This window comes from Engraulis encrasicolus, chromosome 15, assembly GCF_034702125.1.
Source record: "Engraulis encrasicolus isolate BLACKSEA-1 chromosome 15, IST_EnEncr_1.0, whole genome shotgun sequence".
NCBI lineage: Eukaryota > Metazoa > Chordata > Actinopteri > Clupeiformes > Engraulidae > Engraulis > Engraulis encrasicolus.
In genome coordinates this window covers 49,601,583-49,619,383 of record NC_085871.1, presented here as the reverse complement: position 1 = coordinate 49,619,383, position 17,801 = coordinate 49,601,583, and the positions used below count along the sequence as shown (strand labels likewise).

The following is a 17,801-nucleotide window of genomic DNA, read 5'->3' as shown; positions in this document are numbered from 1 at the left end:
CTGTATTGACTGAGGTGTGCCACGTCATCTTTCTGCGACGCTCATTCTGACAGCCAGCCAGCTCTGTTACGGCAGTCGGCGACATGATAAAGTAACAAGAAGCAAACGTTGAAGCTCTCTGTTTTTAACAGTTCTTCGGCTAGAGCTTTGCTATGGGTTGAATGTGCGCATATACTGGATGCTGAAACTAAACGACAAGCTTTATGAAACCGTGGCATTTTGCGTTGAGATGGAAAAGGAACGCGCCACACTCTCCTGGATACGAGGCTACGTGTGTGCGGCTTTTGCGCCAAAGGTCTTTCTACCAGCAAAACAAAATAGCAGGACAGAAGTGACAGCGTCAGAAAGAAAACAATGCTGTTCCGATTGCTGATGGAGACAACAGAGGTAAGGACATATTATGTATCTTGAGTTTTTGAATGGCTAATCTTGGTGTCGCCTCAAACTAGCTCTCTTCTCGGTGCCTTCGTATGGCTGTTCATGCTACCAGCTACAGATAGTCAAATTAATCTAAGCTACGTTTGGTCTCAAACAAAATTGTACACGGAAAATACGAATAGTATTCCTTCAGTAGGCAAGACAATCACAATCATATGATAAGCCCTGCACCAAATCATGGGGTATACTTATAAGTACAGTTGACTTTTACTTTTACTACTAGTAAAAACATTCAGCTGTCTAGCCTACTGAGAAATGGTAGGCTACATTGATTCTCATGTCATATCACTTGGAGGTTTTACAGTGTGATACTGATCTGATGTAGTGACACACTTCTTTATTTATTTAGGAAGGTGCCAAGTAACTCTGGAGGATATTCTCGCCATGACGAATCGAGCTGGTATCAACATTCTTCGAAGTTGAATCGGAGATTATCACTCGCAGGAACACACAGCTTTCAATTAAGTCGCCAAGGAATTTGTAAATTCTGTTTGATTTACTATGCCCAGACAGCTTTGTCGATATTGGGGTCAGTCAGTGACGTTAGTAGTAACTTCACAGCTAGTGCCACGATTGTATAGATTATTATTTGTTCTGTTGTGTTTCATGTCAGTGGATTATCCAAGAAGCATTTTCATTGCAGTATACTAATCAATTTATGAACATAAGCTGTACCACCCCCCACCCCCCCCCCCCCCCCAAAAAAAAACAAAACAAAACAAAACAAAAAAAAAACAAAACAAAACCCGTCATTGACTGAAGTGTCCCTACCTCTTACTTGCTGTATTGTGATCATCTGTCTCGTAGGAAATGCTGTACACAGCGCCCAGCGCCCTGGGAGCTGAACGTCTGCGGCCAGGTTACAGTACAGAAGGGTCATCCAAGGTGCATCATGACCCTCATCCATCTCCCACCATACCATATGCTGGATGGAGTCAGAGTCTCTACATTGACTTATCATCTTGTGTTATATTGAGTAATTACAATGAAGTTATAAATCTAGTTGGTAATACTACACATAATTTGACATTACACATCTTAGGTGCATTGTGGGGACCCCTTATTGGACCAAATGTAGCTGGTTCGAATCCCTCCTGACCTCTACCTACATCTCCATCTATGGCTGAAGTGCCCTTGAGCAAGGCACCTAACCCCACATTGCTCCAGGGACTGTAACCAATACCACTTTTGGTAAATGAAAGCGTCAGCTAAGTGCAATGCATTTTTTTTAAAAATGCAATGAAATGAAAATGTAATATTGTATCATAAATAATAAATAATGTATCTTTTGATAACATTTGTAAAATAATTTCATGCATCATTCCATTGTAACAATCATAGGGACACTTTCTCAACTTCCACCTGCACAATATCTTGGACTCACAGGAAGAGATTATCTACATAATTCAAAAGACACCGCACACTGCTTACCATTCTTTTTCTTACTTTATTTTGACACACAGGGCAAAATGCGTTGTTAGCTCAGAAAAATGAAGGAAGAAAAAGAACAATAAGCAGTGTGAAATGTCTTTTGAATTTTGTTCATTGTTCACCTTCTCCTGCCTCACATCAGCACCTGCATTGCTGAGGGCTTGTGCACAAGGACTCTCTTGAACTTAGGTCATCAATATAATTTGATGGCCATTGAAAATAAATTTTACACATTTATCCATTTGTCATTACTGCCTCAAGTGTCATTACTTTACCTTCTTTACATAAAGGAAAAGAGAGAAGATTTTACTGGGACTTTAATGTCAGCAGGTGTGACCAATAACAATGTGTACATCATAATTGTAATCATTCAGTCATTAACAATGTAGGAAGAAGTGAAGAATCTTGTAATAATGTAAGAAATGTCTTATTGGGTAACCAAGATGTCACTATCAAACATCAGAAAGTATTTTAGATAAATAGGGTTTAGGACCTTCCGAAATGATTGCTCCGTCATGACACTAAAACATACATGTCTGTTCTTGGGACTGGAGTGGAGAGTTTTCGTGGTGGAGTGTTTGTTACACTCAGTTTATTCTATAGAGGGGTTGTCTCCTTTCCAGCACTCAGTCCATTAGGTCCTTTCAGAAGGTCTGGCGTCTATCTGGAAAATAGAAATGACAATTGTAGTGTATTATGTATGGCCATTGAACAGGAATGGTAAAGGCCAATCACATGAGTGCACAGTAGGTGATGGCAGTAATGTAACAGAATGTGAAACTCATAAAGAAGATTGTCTGCTCTCCAGATACACCGTGATAAGTCAAAAGGTGTTAGTTGAAGGCCACTAGACTTTTTTTTTATAATATTGGACAGGAAAGCAATGGGCATTTTGCCAGAGTAATACTGGATGGAAAAACCCTTTGAAAAATATCGACACGAAAGTAATTATAATTAATATTATATTAGTATTAGTAACTAATATTATAATTAGTATGAATGGTGTACTGAAATACTGCAATACTAATGAAATACTACAAACGTGGCTCATAACTGTTTTTTCCCCTGAGCCACACATATCCCATGTGTTGCAACAACATTTCAGTTTTTACACATAAATGTGTTCGTGATAACTCGCCTATGGAATACACCCTGGTGTGTTGTTTAGACTTCTAAAACAAATGCAGTGGAGTGGTAGGCCTGATGTGTTTACCTTTGTGGTAGACCATGCCGGTGCCAAACCGAAGTATTATCCAGACGACCGTCTTCAGGTGGTAGTGTTCGTCTGCAAAGGGCTAGTGAGAAGCCGGGCTAGGAAATGACTGCACAGTAGATACTGATGGCTGGTCAACGGTGGGCTGCTATTCACAGGGGTCGAGTGAGGACGTCATGGGAAGTCCAGCTCTTGAGTCTTGACCTTCTCCTGTCTTTCTAAATAATAAATAAAGAAGTGTGTCAATACACCAGTATCACTGTAAAACCTACAACTAGTATGACCTGAAGATCAAGCAATGTAGGCCTACCAGTTATTGGCTAGACAGTCGAATTACGTGCCGTCAGTTTTACTAGCAGTAAAAGTGAAAACCACAGTCGACCTACTCCATGATTTGGTGCAGGGCTTTGACAGGCTTATCATATGATTGTGATTGAAGGACTACTATTTGCCGTGTACAAGTTAGTTTGAGACCAAACGTAGCTTTGATTCATTTGACTATCTGTAGCTGGTAGCATGAACAGCCATGAAGGCACAGAGAAGAGAGCTAGTTTGAGGCGACACCAAGATTAGCCATTCAAAAACTCAAGATACATAATATGTCCTTACCTCTGTTGTCGCCATCAGCAATGGGAACAGCAATGTTTTGTTTCTGCCGCTGTCACTTCTGTCCTGCTATTTTGTTTTGCTGGTAGAAAGACCTTTGGCGCAAAAGCCGCACACACGTAGCCTCGTATCCAGGAGAGTGTGGCGCGTTCATTTTCCATCTCAACGCAAAATGCCACGGTTTCATAAAGCTTGTCGTTTAGTTTCAGCATCCAGTATATGCACACATTCAACCCATAGCAAAGTTCTAGCCGAATAACTGTTAAAAACCTAGAGCTTCAACGTTTGCTTCTTGTTACTTTATCATGTTGCCGACTGCCGGAGCAGAGCTGGCTGGCTGTCAGAATGAGCGTCGCAGAAAGATGACGTGGCACACCTCAGTCAATACAGATTTTTAATTCGTTCACTGAACCCGGGAGATTTAAATATTGAAATGAGGCGGAAACGTAATTGTATGACCCTAAACAAAATAAGAAAATACTGTTTATGCGTGTACGACGGATTTAAAGTCTGTGCCCCGCTGACTCCCGTTGTATGGTGGTTTGTGGATATCGCCCAAACCCAAAATCTCACGGAAGGCTTCAAATCAAACAAAAGTGACACAGGTGGGTAGCTCAGTGTATGATACACCATAATTAAGGTCCCAAATGCAAAATACTGACCTATTCCTTTAATAATCTTAGCTATGGCATTTTTGTTTTTCACATTGACAAGGGAATACCAGCAGATGGCAGAAAAGGTGGGTATGGATTCTATGAATGATACAAACATAGTCATTAGGGACTTATCAACTTGAAACCTTGCCAGCTTCCTGAGACAATATAAACGTTGCTGCCCTTTCTTGCACAACATGGGTCATTTCACGTGAAATCAGACACTTTGGGACCCGATCGACACAGATTTAAATCATACTTGCTGTGCCTGTTTAGTAGCAAGGTAGCACCCCAGAACTGGATTTGTGTGAATCTGACATCAATACTAAGGGAGAAACAGACTAGCAAAGATTTACATATGAGGGTAGGACACTATACATTCAGCCTTGATTATATCAGTCAGTGTAAGTTACAAAAATATGTTGTTTGAAAGCTCTTTTCTGGCTCTACAAATTACACACACATCATGGAATACAAAAACCGACAGAATATGAATTATGATGCATGGAAAAATTGAAAATTGAATATAAAAAAACAGATATTTTAAAATGGCCGGTTTCTTGTCTAAACATAGCCTGTCAGGTCATAAACAACACATGAAAATGGGGTGTTTGGTTCTTTATTCATCTCAGAGATAATGGGACAGAAAGGTTGAAATGAGTTGTAATGAAGTAGTAATAGAGTAGTGTCAGGGACAGGACTGGGCTGGCCATCTGGCATAACAGGCATTTTCCAGATGTGCCCTACACCCTCGTCAGTTCCTAATCCAGGTACTCAAAAACTACACAGCTTCTGCCCATTGTCAATGGACACAGTGGAAGCTAGACCATTTTCAGCATTGAGAGAAGGCAGGGTTGAAAGAATAAGCTCAGTAAAGCAATTTTCTAAATGTTCAAGCATCAAAGGGTATGTTGTAGCTGTATATGATGGCAACTACTGGCTAGCATGTGTTGAAGAATGCATGACGAGCACTGGAGAGGTGAAACTGAACTTCCTGCACCCTCATGGACCATCTCCATCCTTCACAAATTCCGATAGACATGCTGTCATGTGATATCATTATGGTATTACCATATTATTACTAGATGATTTGTATGATGCCATGTTTTTGAGTGCCATTACCTCTGAAATGAATGAAGAACCAAACACCAGCATTTCAGGTGTTGTTCATGACATTGCAGGTTATGTTTAGACTAGGAACTGGCCATTTCAATTTTAAAATTTTCCATTTATGATCATTCATATTCTGAGGGTTGTTGTATTCCATGCTGTTTGTGTAACTTGTAGAGCCAGAAAAAAGGTTTCAAATAACACCACAGGCATCTTTTTGTGACTTACACTGACCGATATAATCAAGGCTAAATGCATAGTGTCCTACTCTCATATGTAAACCGTTGCTAGTCTGTTTCTCCCTTAATATTGGTGTCAGATTCACACAAATCTAGTTCTGGGGTGCTACCTTGCTACTAAACAGGCACAGCAGGTTAAAATTAAAATCGGTGTCGGTCGGGTCCCAAAGTGTCTGATTTGGCTGGGATCTACCGGTATGTGGGGGACCCTGTCATGGTAAAGTTTGGGAACCCCTGCGGTTAGAGTCCCTGCAGGGCCTCTGCTAAGGTTTTGGAGGCCCTGAGCATAACTGGTCAGGAGGGCCCCCCTCATAAATAAATAAATAAATACAAACATAAATACATAAATAATAGTGATAATCATAATAATAGCATACATTTTTTAAATAAAAAATGGGGGGGGGGGGGGGGAGAGACAAGTCAAGTCAAGTAGCCTTTATTTGGCCCAGTTTGGGCAACTGTTTTGCAGAATTAGTAGCACACAGACGCACACAGACTTCCAGAATACATTTTAAAAACACATAATAAGTAAAGGATAAGGGATAAAGGATTCAAATAATAAATAGTGCAGGAATAAATACATTTGGATTGCACAGAGTACGATTTAAAAAGATAAAACTGCTACAGTGAGGTGCACAGTATAAAAGACCTGTCTAAAACATGAATACATAAATTAAAAACACACCTGACCTATGGCTATCTGCGGTTCTTAGTGGAATTAAGCCGCTGGATGGCGGGTATAAAAGAGTTCTTGTATCGATTTGTCCGGGCTGGTGGATATTTAAAACGGGAACCAGAGGGTAAAAGCTGAAATTCCCTGTGCAAAGGATTTGTCCAAAATGGCTTCAGCCTTGCTATAAGGGGGAGATGCTGAGCGCTCTTCTTTGTTAGACAGTATACTCCAATGCAGGTGCTCTTGAAGTTAAACGACAAAGTCCATTCTTCAAAACTTGTTGGCCGTTGGGCCTACTTCAGGCGACTCTTGCATAGAGACAAGGAGTAGTATGGTGTTTAGTAATTTAAAAACCCTTTATTTTAACTGGGGTACATAACTAAAAACGCCAACCGGTTTCAACCTCACAGGGTCTTCATCAGGGCGTGACAAGAAAGAGTTCATTTGCGTGACCTTTTATCAGTTCACATGGTCACATGATGGTTCCGGTAGGGTACATGGAAATTGTACTTTTCAGTGAATGTATGAAAGCACATTGATATAAACACTGCAATAGAAAAGTATAATATTAAAAAATAATACAGTATAATAAAGCGTGGTATTGTGCATGGGCTACCTAGCGATTAAAGAGTAGCCTACTCAAATACATGTACATATTCAGACATATCAGGCATCAATTTTAAGTCAATTAAAAAGGAGGGTCATCCATACTCATTGTGGTCATTCAGTCATTACAAAAAAGGTCTAAAATCTATTTCCTCATTGAGGCTTGGGTAATTCATTGCATCCAAAGTATGTATCCAGAATGTTTCCTTTTGTAATAATGTTTTGAGGTGGTCACCCCCCCTAGGGGCCGTAGGGATGTGTTCCAGGGCTTCAACTTTTAGTGCCCTGGGATCTTTGTTGTGCGCGCTCTGGAAATGTCTTGCCATCGGGTAGTCCTCATTATTGGTGCGTATTGCGTACTTGTGTTCGGCTACCCTTTCCTTCAGGCGCCTCTTTGTACGGCCAACGTAAAAACAATTGCAAGGACAAGAGAGACAATATACAACGTGCGTCGTGTTGCAGTTCACAAAATGTTTGCATTTGTAAACGTGTTTAGTTTTAAAATCAGTCCATTCCTTGTGTTGCATAATGTTCGCGCAATGGTTGCATTAAGATTGTAGGCATTTGAAAATTCCCACAGGTTTTTTCAGCCAAGTGTCATTCTTGCGCTCGGGGAGGTAGCTGCGTGTGAGTTTGTCCCGTAGCCTGAGAGCGCGCGTGTAGCAAAACGTCGGCATATTTCTAAAAGTGTCGTGCAGTGAAGGGTCGCTTCTTAAAATGTCCCAGTTTGATTTGATAATTTGTCTGATTTGTCTCGTTGTCTGGTGGGTTTTTTCTTCCTTCTGTTGGTGGGTTGGAGAAGGCTCTGGCGGTTGATGGAAGTGGCCTTTGCCTGAGCTGCGCGCACAACAGACTTTTTGTATGATCTGTCCCGGAACCGTTTTGCCATGGCATCGGATTGTTTTTCGAACTCTGTTTCCTCATCACAAATCCTCCTCAATCTTTGGAATTGTCCATATGGGATATTGTCTTTCAGGTGTTGGGGGTGGAACGACTGATAGTGTAGGATAGAATTACGGTCAGTAGGCTTCCTGAATAGTTTAGTGTGTAGTCGTTGATCTTGTCTATAGATAGTGAGATCTAAAAAGTTGATCTGTTCCTTAGAATAATCCAATGATAATTTTATATTTTTATTAGTATTGTTCAAGTATTTATGAAATTCTAAAAGATCTCTCTCACTTCCCTTAAACAAGATCATGACGTCATCAATAAACCTGCAGTACGTTTTTATGTTGTCTCTGAAAAGGTTTTTTTCTTTGTTGAACACGTACTCTGTTTCCCATAATCCCAAATAGAGACACGCATATTCAGGGGCGAAGGATGCCCCCATACTTGTGCCTTTGCATTGTCTGAATATAGTGTCCTGGAACAAAAACACATTGTTATTCAATACCCACTTAGTTAAATCAACAATAAAGTTGGAGGGGGGTAACATGCCATCTCTGTCAGATAGGTAATGTCTCACAGCTCTCAATCCTTCATCATGATCGATGTTTGTGTAAAGGGATTCAACATCCATAGTTACCAGGTAGTCCCAAGACATGTCATCCATATTGTTTATTATATTTAGTACATGTGTGGTGTCTCTCACATAAGAAGGTAACTTCTGGACGTAGGGTTTTAAAAAATGGTCAATAAATTGGGAGGCCGGTTCAGTTAAACTGCCATTTGCTGCTACTATCGGTCTGCCTGGTGGATTATCAGCAGGCTCTGTAAGAACCCAAAACGTAATAACTGCCCATAACGTAATAACTGCCCATAACGTAATAATTTGGGCGTAATAAAACCCATAACGTAATAACTTGCCCATAACGTAATAAAAATTCCTTACCCATAACGTAATAACGTTCTGCCCATAACGTAATAAGTTATTACGTTATGGGCAGGTTATTACATTATGGGCCTTACTCTAAAAAAAGCGTTGATAATGTAATAACGATGCCCATAACGTAATAACTGCCAGTAATGTAATCATTTGGGCCCATTTGAAACATAAAAAAGACAATAGCGTCAAATAGCAACAATGGTAAATGTGTAGCCAAGTGTTTTAAGTTAACATTAGCTAAGGTTGGTTGACAGGTATTGCTAACCATGCTAATAATACTAAATTGTTAACTATCTAAATTTTATTCAGTAAATAAAATGTAACTAGAAGCACTCAGAGAGCGCAGACTTCCGCCAAGGATGCTGCTTGATACATTTGACCATGTTACACCCTAAATCTTTCTGCCTTGTTTTAGTGCTGTTCTCGCAATTCAATTTCTGGTCACTAGGGGGCGTCTAGATAGTGAAGAATCTTTGGAAAAGTCCTGGTTCCGGTTCGTGATCCGGGTCACCACCAGAATTTAATCACTTGTTCCTTGGGTCATTACTAATAGCTCCACAAAGTTTTGTCCAAATCACTTGATTCGTTTTTGAGCTATCCTCCTGACAGTATCTTTAATGCTCTAGGGTGGGTTCATGAACTTATTTGAGTTTGGAGGCCAACACTTTCAAGATGGCTGAATTCAAGATGGCCGAATTTTTGTTTGGCTCATAACTTCTGACCAGTCGGATGGATTTCTCCCAGATTTGGTGTGTTAATGCTCTAGGGTAGGTTCATGAACTTATTCGAGTTTGGAGGCCAACACTTTCAAGATGGCTGAATTCAAGATGACCGAATCTTTGTTTGGCTCATAACTTCTGACCAGTCGGATGGATTTGTCCCAGATTTGGTGTGTTAATGCTCTAGGGTAGGTTCATGAACTGATTTGAGTTTGGAGGTCAACAGTTTCAAAATGGCGGAATTTTTATTTGGCCCATAACTTCTGACTGGGTGGATTGATTTGCCCGGTACTACCTTATTTTAACAGTTCACCATTTCAGTGAATCTACCATATTATTTAGGTACAGTGTAACAATATTTAATACCATGTAATACTAGTGTAATACCAGTGTAACAATATGCAATACCAGGTACAGTGTAATAACCAATGTACAATATTTAATACCATGTAATACTAGTGTAATACCAGTGTAACAATATACTGTACAATACCATGTAATACCACTTACACAAAAATACATGATGTAGTACAAAATTGGTACATGGTGTTACACTGGTATTACATGGTATTAAATATTGTTACAATGGTTATTACACTGTACCTAATGTGGTATATTCACTGTAATAGTGAACCATTAAAACAGTGTTACCATTTGCCCCATTTTTTGCTTCATTTTCACAATAGTCATTTGGTTTTAAGCCTATGCACGTCATTGATCTATGTATAGATATTAAATATATTTCTTTTATATTTTGTATTTATCATATACGTTTTTGAAAAGGTGGACGGGACTGGTAGGAATGATGGGGATATACCTTAAGCAGTCGAAAGCGACTGCACAGGCAGTCTAGTTTACATTTGAGATCGAAGTGGATTAAGAGAATAGATTCATTAGAATAGAGGGGGCTGTTTTCCAGCAGGGGCCATTTTACTATTTTGCTTGAAAATAAAAATAGAACACACTGAAAAGAGTCCTCACAGGAAGCACAAGAGTCCTCATAGGAAGCACAAGTCCCTTTTCAGTTTTTGTGGGTATATCAAACAGTTCGGTCCGGTTCGACGTATTCAGACCTAAAGGTCTTGGCCTTAGCTGAAGCTGCCTCCTTGTCTGATGGTGACTCTGCCTATGTCTCTGATGTTGATCCTGCCCCTGTCCCTGATGGTGACCCTGCCTCTACTCCGGATGTTGATCCTGCCTCTGTTCCTGATGGTGGCCCTGCCTCTGTCCCTGATGGTGACCCTGTCTCTGTCTCTGATGTTGATGATGCCTCTGCCCCTGGTGCTGAAAAACCCATGTGTCATGGAGCTCCCTATTAACCTTCAGAGGTTTTACAGAAAAGTATTGGTTTTGTCCTTGAACAAGATATGGCCATGCTTGGGGCATTTAAAGTGATGGTTCGGAGTAGTTTTCTGCCATGGTGCTGAAGCTGCCTCCTTGTCTAATGGTGACTCAGTCTATGACCCTGATGTTGATCCTGCCTCTGCCCCTGATGGCAAAGCTTTAGCAGGACAGAATCTATTCAGCTTGAGTTGATAATAATAAACTCCAGCACTATTTCCAAACTTCCAAATGCTTAGTTTGGTGAATAGAGACCATATTTGTACTACTGTAGAAGTTTGGTGTCATGACATGTTAATTTTCTGAGGTAGGTTTGGAGATGTATGTGAATGCCCAATAGCACTTAAGCCAAGCTATTCGGAATAGCCATACAATAACTCGGTAACTCTGCTAATGTTCGCCCAAGCCAGAAAACACTTTGGGTGGACTACTGGATGGATGTCACGGTTCAAATGGCATTAGGGTGAATCTACTCTGAACCATCGCTTTAGTGTCACACCTGATCCGTCAGCTGTGCACCATGTTTAATCAAAAAAAAAATATGAGATGCTCTTGTGGAGAGCCTACTTGAAGGCGACTATGGAGGTGACATATCAATAAGCATCATGAAGCTGTACAAGGCTGCTGGACGCAGCAGCTTTCTCAGCACACGACTGAAAGGCTTATTATGCGAGAACTGCCAATGGATACTTCTTAGTCATGTAGGCTACGGAATTTGCAAGATCAAGGACATTTACTGGAAAAAGTAACGTCAGTATTACAGTATGTGGATGTTATTCTACCTTATGTTTATGTTGAGTATGCATATTTTGTTTGTTTACATTTTTTACATTTAAAAGTTTGAGTCAGAACAAAGCAAGATCACAGCACACTCCAACACTTCAGCCATGATATTTATGGAAAGTAATGCCAATTTTATGTTGATCTCGCTATACTTAATGTTTATGTTGAGGATGCTACAGTATGTGTGTGTGTTTTACATTTCAATATGATGAAAAGTATTCTGGTAAAATAGAATTTTATACAGAATAGCAGTCTGTCATTTTAATTAACATTATTTTTTGTATAACAAACAAAAGATATTTAATTTCACTATTTGTGTAGTTCATGTACAAGCGGATTCCAAAAAAGTTGGGACACTTTGTATTTTGTGAATAAAATCAAAATGCTGGCATTTTTAAAACATCTAATATGTTAATAAGGTAGAGCATTATGTACAGACAACACATCAGTTGTTAAAGTTGAGCAGAATTATTGTTTTGAGGTAATTATGTGATCATTTAAAATTTGACCCATGCAACAAATCTCAAAAAAGTTGGGACAGGGCCAAAACATGTTGTAATAGTTGGATAATTCTAAAAATAACACAAGGAAGAATATTTTAAAAGGAACTATATTGACTGCCAACATTAATGCACAACTAAAATACCATCACAGTAAGGCTGTGGTACTCAGCAGCGAAGATTTTGAGGGACTAATTACTTATCTATTACACAGAAAGATTGAATTATCAAAATTGCAGGCATATAAGGCCTATTTCCGTAATATAGAGTTCTGTGTAATCATTGCATGAGTTATGAGATCATGACATACTTGTGGTCAATAAGCAAACTATGACACTCCAACAATGACAGCTCTCGAAAAAATGACCGTAAACACAACACTTGATTAATGCACATGATGCAGACATTTAACAGTGTTGCATGCAGAAAAGCTCATTCAATGGACCAAGGAGACATGTGAAACTGTCCTCTGAGTACAGGATGAAAAATATTTAATCCTTTTTGAAAATTATGGAGTCATGCACCCTCCAGGTTATATAGAAAATGAATACTTCAGCTTGATTTAGTGGTCAGTCTGAAAGACAGCATATATGATGGTAAGGGGGTGCAGAGGTGACTTGGTTAGGGTCTTCTTACTCCTGTAGAGCATTAAAATGATTGTTGACTGCTACATACAGACTTTAAACAGCAAACGTAGCTACCAAGGCATTATATTTTGGAGCACCGCCTTTAGATATTGTCCCCTAATGGTGGCAAATTTAAATCTCTATGTTCCAACAGTGTGGTTCCATCATAAGAGTAAACAGGTCACAAAATTGTTTTCTTGCAGTCAGGATATGCCCATATTAAGCATAACAAAAAGGTAAACAAGTTGAAGAACACACCTATCAGTTGAGCTGCTGAAATCATGTCTCGCACATCAAAATATCTAATTTTTGAATGAAATTATGCCATCAGTCAAAGTATTTAACCGTTCAGTCTCATCCCTTGTGTTGCGTTTAGTCTTATCTAATATAACATGTATTTTATTGGCCCTGTCCCAACTTTTTTGGGATTTGTTGCAAGGGTGAAATTTTAAATGATCACATAATTACCTCAAAAAAATAATTCTGCTTCACTTTAACAACTGATTTGTTGTCTGTACATAATGTTCTACCTTGTTAACATATTGAATGTTTTGAAAATGCCAGCGTTTTGATTTTATTCACAAAATACAAAGTGTCCCAACTTTTTTGGAATCCGCTTTGTATGAAATTTGCAGTTCAAATGTTTGCATTAAAGGAATTTAAAATTTGAATACTGTAGGCTATGTATTTGTCATTATTATAACTTATAGCTAAAGTTATTATAGCTAAACACTTCGTAGTTAGACAATTGGAATGAACACATAGGAAATGCAGAGGATAAGGATAGATTGCATTCTCACAGAAAATGCTGGAAGTGGGCTTGCCTTTTGGGGCAGAGATGAAACAAAGTACTATTGAGAAAACAAAGCTAAAAGAAATGTTGGAAAAAAATCCATCCACCCAGTCAGAAGTTATGGGCCAAACAATTCAGCCATCTTGGATTCAGCCATCTTGAAAGTGTTGTAGCTCTGCGTTTTGGGGATATACTACATGACATACATGGTATTTTAAGTTGGCTAAGGAACACTGCATATGATATAATTTTGAAAATAAACATGGGTCTGAGTGGGATTCGAACTCACAACCTCCATATCTGTAATCCAGGACCTTTGCCATTGATACTAAATGACATACATGGTATTTGAAGTTGGCTAAGGAACACTGCATATATCATTTTGAAAATCAACATGGGTTCGAGTGGGATTCGAACTCCCAACCTCCATATCTCTAATCCAGCACCTTTGTCATTGATACTAAATGACATACATGGTATTTTTTAAATTGGATAAGGAACACTGCATATGATATAATTTTGAAAATCAACATGAGTCCAAGTGGGATTCGAACTCCCAACCTCCATATTACAGGACTATTACCATTGGGCCAAGCAGCTGCCTATGAAAAGCATTACAGCAAGACAATATTACATTGCATTGAAGAGCTGAACAATAGACTTCTAGAACTACAGAGCAGTTGCCCGTTAAGAATAGAATGTTGAGAGAAAGTGACAGTTGAGATGGAACCCTATATTGGCTGCACCTGTTCTGATTGACTGAATGGCAGTTAGTATGGTGCTCTAAGGCAGAGGGCAGAATCAGAAACAGTTTTTTTGTCTTTAGCTTGATGTTGCTAAAAAAAACTAAAAGGAATTGGCAAGTGTCCTGCTTACAGATCGGAGTCATACGGGTGATCTCTCTAACAGTCTCTGAATGAAGTTTATAGGTTAAACGGTTCAGTCACAAATAGACCTTTTGTGGGACATGCGCTGACCTCTTGAAAAAGGCACTTCAAGCCTCAATGGGAAAACCAATGTAAAAGCCCTGTCGTTTTACACATCTGCCATTTAAAAAGTAATGGGAGTTGGGAGATAAAACTTTGACAATTTGGAGACATCCCATAGAGCTCGCTAACAATGCGTCAACTAAACTTCTAGGTGAAAGTGTTGATGTTTTATGAACGAAAAAGCCTCCTAAACTCTGATCTTTAGATAGGCCTTGAGCTATGGCCCCAAATTTTGGCCATCGGTGCCATCTGGGGGGAGGAATGCTACCAATTTTTTTTGGTAAGGTATATCCCCCCACTACTAGAAAAAGCCTGATAGCAGTCACTGGGTGGTAGCGAAACCCCTTTTTTCGGCTCTTGAAGTGACTACCCCCCTCTATTAAATTCCATTTTTGAATTCGGATGCATGTCTAGTTCAGGCTCATTTCGTGGGGTATTGCCAATACTCCATACCATGGTGCCTGGTATTACTGGAAAGGGGACCTTTCAGGCTTTCATTTAAGATCATTGGTGAACCTGTCTGACATACACAGAGGTCACAGCACTTCATTAAATCAGACATAGCTAACATTTTCCAACAACTCTTGGCTAAACTGTCTGTTTTGGTTTATCTCTGTGGCGTGAAAGAACACCAAGGACACAAAATTGGACAACCTCAATACTCTTTGGAGTCTGCTGATTCAGAAAATGTATAATATGCCCATACAATTGTTTTGTATGCGTTTGTGAGAGCGTTAAATTTGAATTGTGCAACCAGCAAAAGTCTTCAAAATAATAGCCAATACATGCAGGTCATCTGTTGGAAGTATTGGGCCTTTTTCCTTCCAAAGTTTCTGCTTGGCATCACTGCTTGGCATTAGGCCTTCATTTAAGATCATTACTAAATCTGTCTGACATACTCAGAGGTCACAGCACTTCATTAAACCAGAAATAATAATAACAAATATCGCCTAAACTGTAGGCTTTCTTTAGTCCCTACGTACTGTAAACCATGGGAAAACATCAAGGACACAAACCCCAACCATTTCAATACTCAAGGCACTCTGCTAATTCAGACAATGCATGATATACCCATACAATGTATTGTGAGATCCTTACAAAAGGCCATAATGACCATTAATATGACATAATTTAAGTCCAATTCTGTCCTATCTCTTTATAGACGTAAGGAAATGTAAGGAGACATAAGACGTAAGGAGATAAAAGAGATGAGCGGGGGCATGGGGAGGCACTGTATGTACAGTAGATGTACAGTTAGGGGGGGGGGCAAGGGGGAGAAGTAGGGGTGAGGTGAGTGGGGGAGCACTGTTGGGTGGGGGGCAAGGCCAGGGTAGTGGAGGAAAGTGAGTGGAGGGCACTGTTGAGTGGGGGGAGGTGACTGGGGGGCACTGTGGAGTGTGTGTGTGTGTGTGTGTGTGGGGGGGGGGGTAGTGGGGATAGGTGAGGGGGGGGTAGTGGGGGTAGGTGAGGGGGGGGGGGGGGGCACTGTGGAGTGGGTAGTGGGGATAGGTGAGTGGGGGGGGGGGGGCTTAAAGGAAAGTGAGGGGGGATGGGGAGATAAGACACTGTAGGGTGGGGAGAGGAGTGGGGGTGAGATACTGTAGAGCAGGTGGGGGTAAGGGTGGATAAATGTTAATGATAAAATATTTGGAATAGTTTCAGAAACGTCTACCATATTGAATGTTGGAGGGAATTTGAGATGCCCTAGTTTACGCAGTGTTGTGTATATGTTTAATTGAGCAATTTTTGACCACTTTCTTTAGGATATGTCACGGTGGCAAAATCGAAATTCACCTTCTATTGTTCAGCCATTCTCATATCGGACTGTGTGACAACTAGCCTAGAAATCTAGACGCCCCTAGGGGTTTGGCGTGGCCAGGCTATGTGACAACATCAGCATCTTCAAAATCACCCGTAAACAGTGGCTGAAAACAAACCAGACCTGCTCCTATTAATTAATAGTATGAACATTGTTTTACTCTGGATATATTTGGTGTTTGTGGTAAAATGTCATGTCTACTGTAATGCAGTATTGTTTTTTTATTATGGCTACCTGCCTTAGGACTACGGATGACATTTGGCAACTATGCAAATACCAACATATTTATATTGATGTTTTTTTTAACTGATGTATTGATTAGTGTGTATTGTCCTAATCAAATGAAAGAAAGAATGAATGAATGAATACATTTGTCCATTAGGCAATAGGAAATAATTGTGCTAAAAAAAGGAACCGTACTCATCAATGAATATTATAGGCTTACGTCATTGCAAGGACCATAGGCCTAGTTATTTCAGCAGTTGACTGTCTACAGTATGTGCCATTTGACCATTGTAGGAGGACTATTCTCTGCTTCAAGGAAGCGAAATCAAACTTATTTTTTGTTTGTTTAGTCAACCTTTGGTAAAATATCTGTAAGAGAATATAACAGAGAAGTGCTGAAAAAAGTAATCTACTATGTAGTAGGCCTATATTATGGCCCCACAGTATTGAGAAAAATGCATGAAAGTCATCCATTTTGGGAAATAGCAGCCATATTGAATTTTGACACAAATTTCAGATGGCATCAAGTTTGAATTTCTTCTGCTCACGCACACGCACGCACGCATGCACGCACACACACACACACACACACACACACCTTTTCTCTATGGCAAAAAATTAGCCTTTGAAATTATCATGTGGTGAAGGGCTACCATATTACATTTTGGGAAATATTTTTCAATTTCTTTCAATAAGCTTTTGGTCAGTAATCTGTGAAATGTCTGGCAGGACAATATGTCTATTATTAAGCAGTGCTGTATGTGCAATTTGATCATTTACTGACAACAGTACCATTTCAAAGCGGATTTATACATTCTTATGCACATACATTCATACTGTATGTAGGCCTATATACACTATACATACATATATTCATTCATTTTTCTTTTTATCCAACATTTGTATGTATGTCTGTAAGGAGATATTACAGAATTGGTCAGAAAATAGGTCATTAGGGCCTTGAGGATCATTACGGTCTTTTAAAGGCTCCTGCAAATATTGTATGGGTACATTATACATTTTCTGAATCAACAGCATGCCTAGATTTTTAAAATCATTTGGTTTTGTGACCCTGATGGTTTCCCATGGTATAGGGACAACATAAATCATACAGTTGAGGTGGAATTTGTGAGAAATTACTGGTTTAAAGGATAACGCCAGCCAATTTCAACATGCATGTAATGCTCACACTACCCTGGACTTGTCAGTACC

At 39.6% G+C, this 17,801-nt stretch overlaps 1 protein-coding gene and 1 long non-coding RNA gene across 2 annotated transcripts in view; both read right to left on the bottom strand.

The window, feature by feature from the left end:
• The window catches only part of LOC134464325 (zinc finger protein 501-like), a 419,382-nt gene that overhangs the window by 375,238 nt on the left and 26,343 nt on the right, over positions 1-17,801 (bottom strand). The gene's annotated exons all lie outside the window — the stretch shown is intronic.
• LOC134464724 (uncharacterized) lies at positions 2,170-3,157 on the bottom strand. The gene is made up of 2 exons (XR_010038042.1): positions 3,083-3,157; positions 2,170-2,533 (listed from the first exon to the last, which is right to left on the bottom strand). It is a non-coding gene; the product is annotated as an uncharacterized LOC134464724 (long non-coding RNA).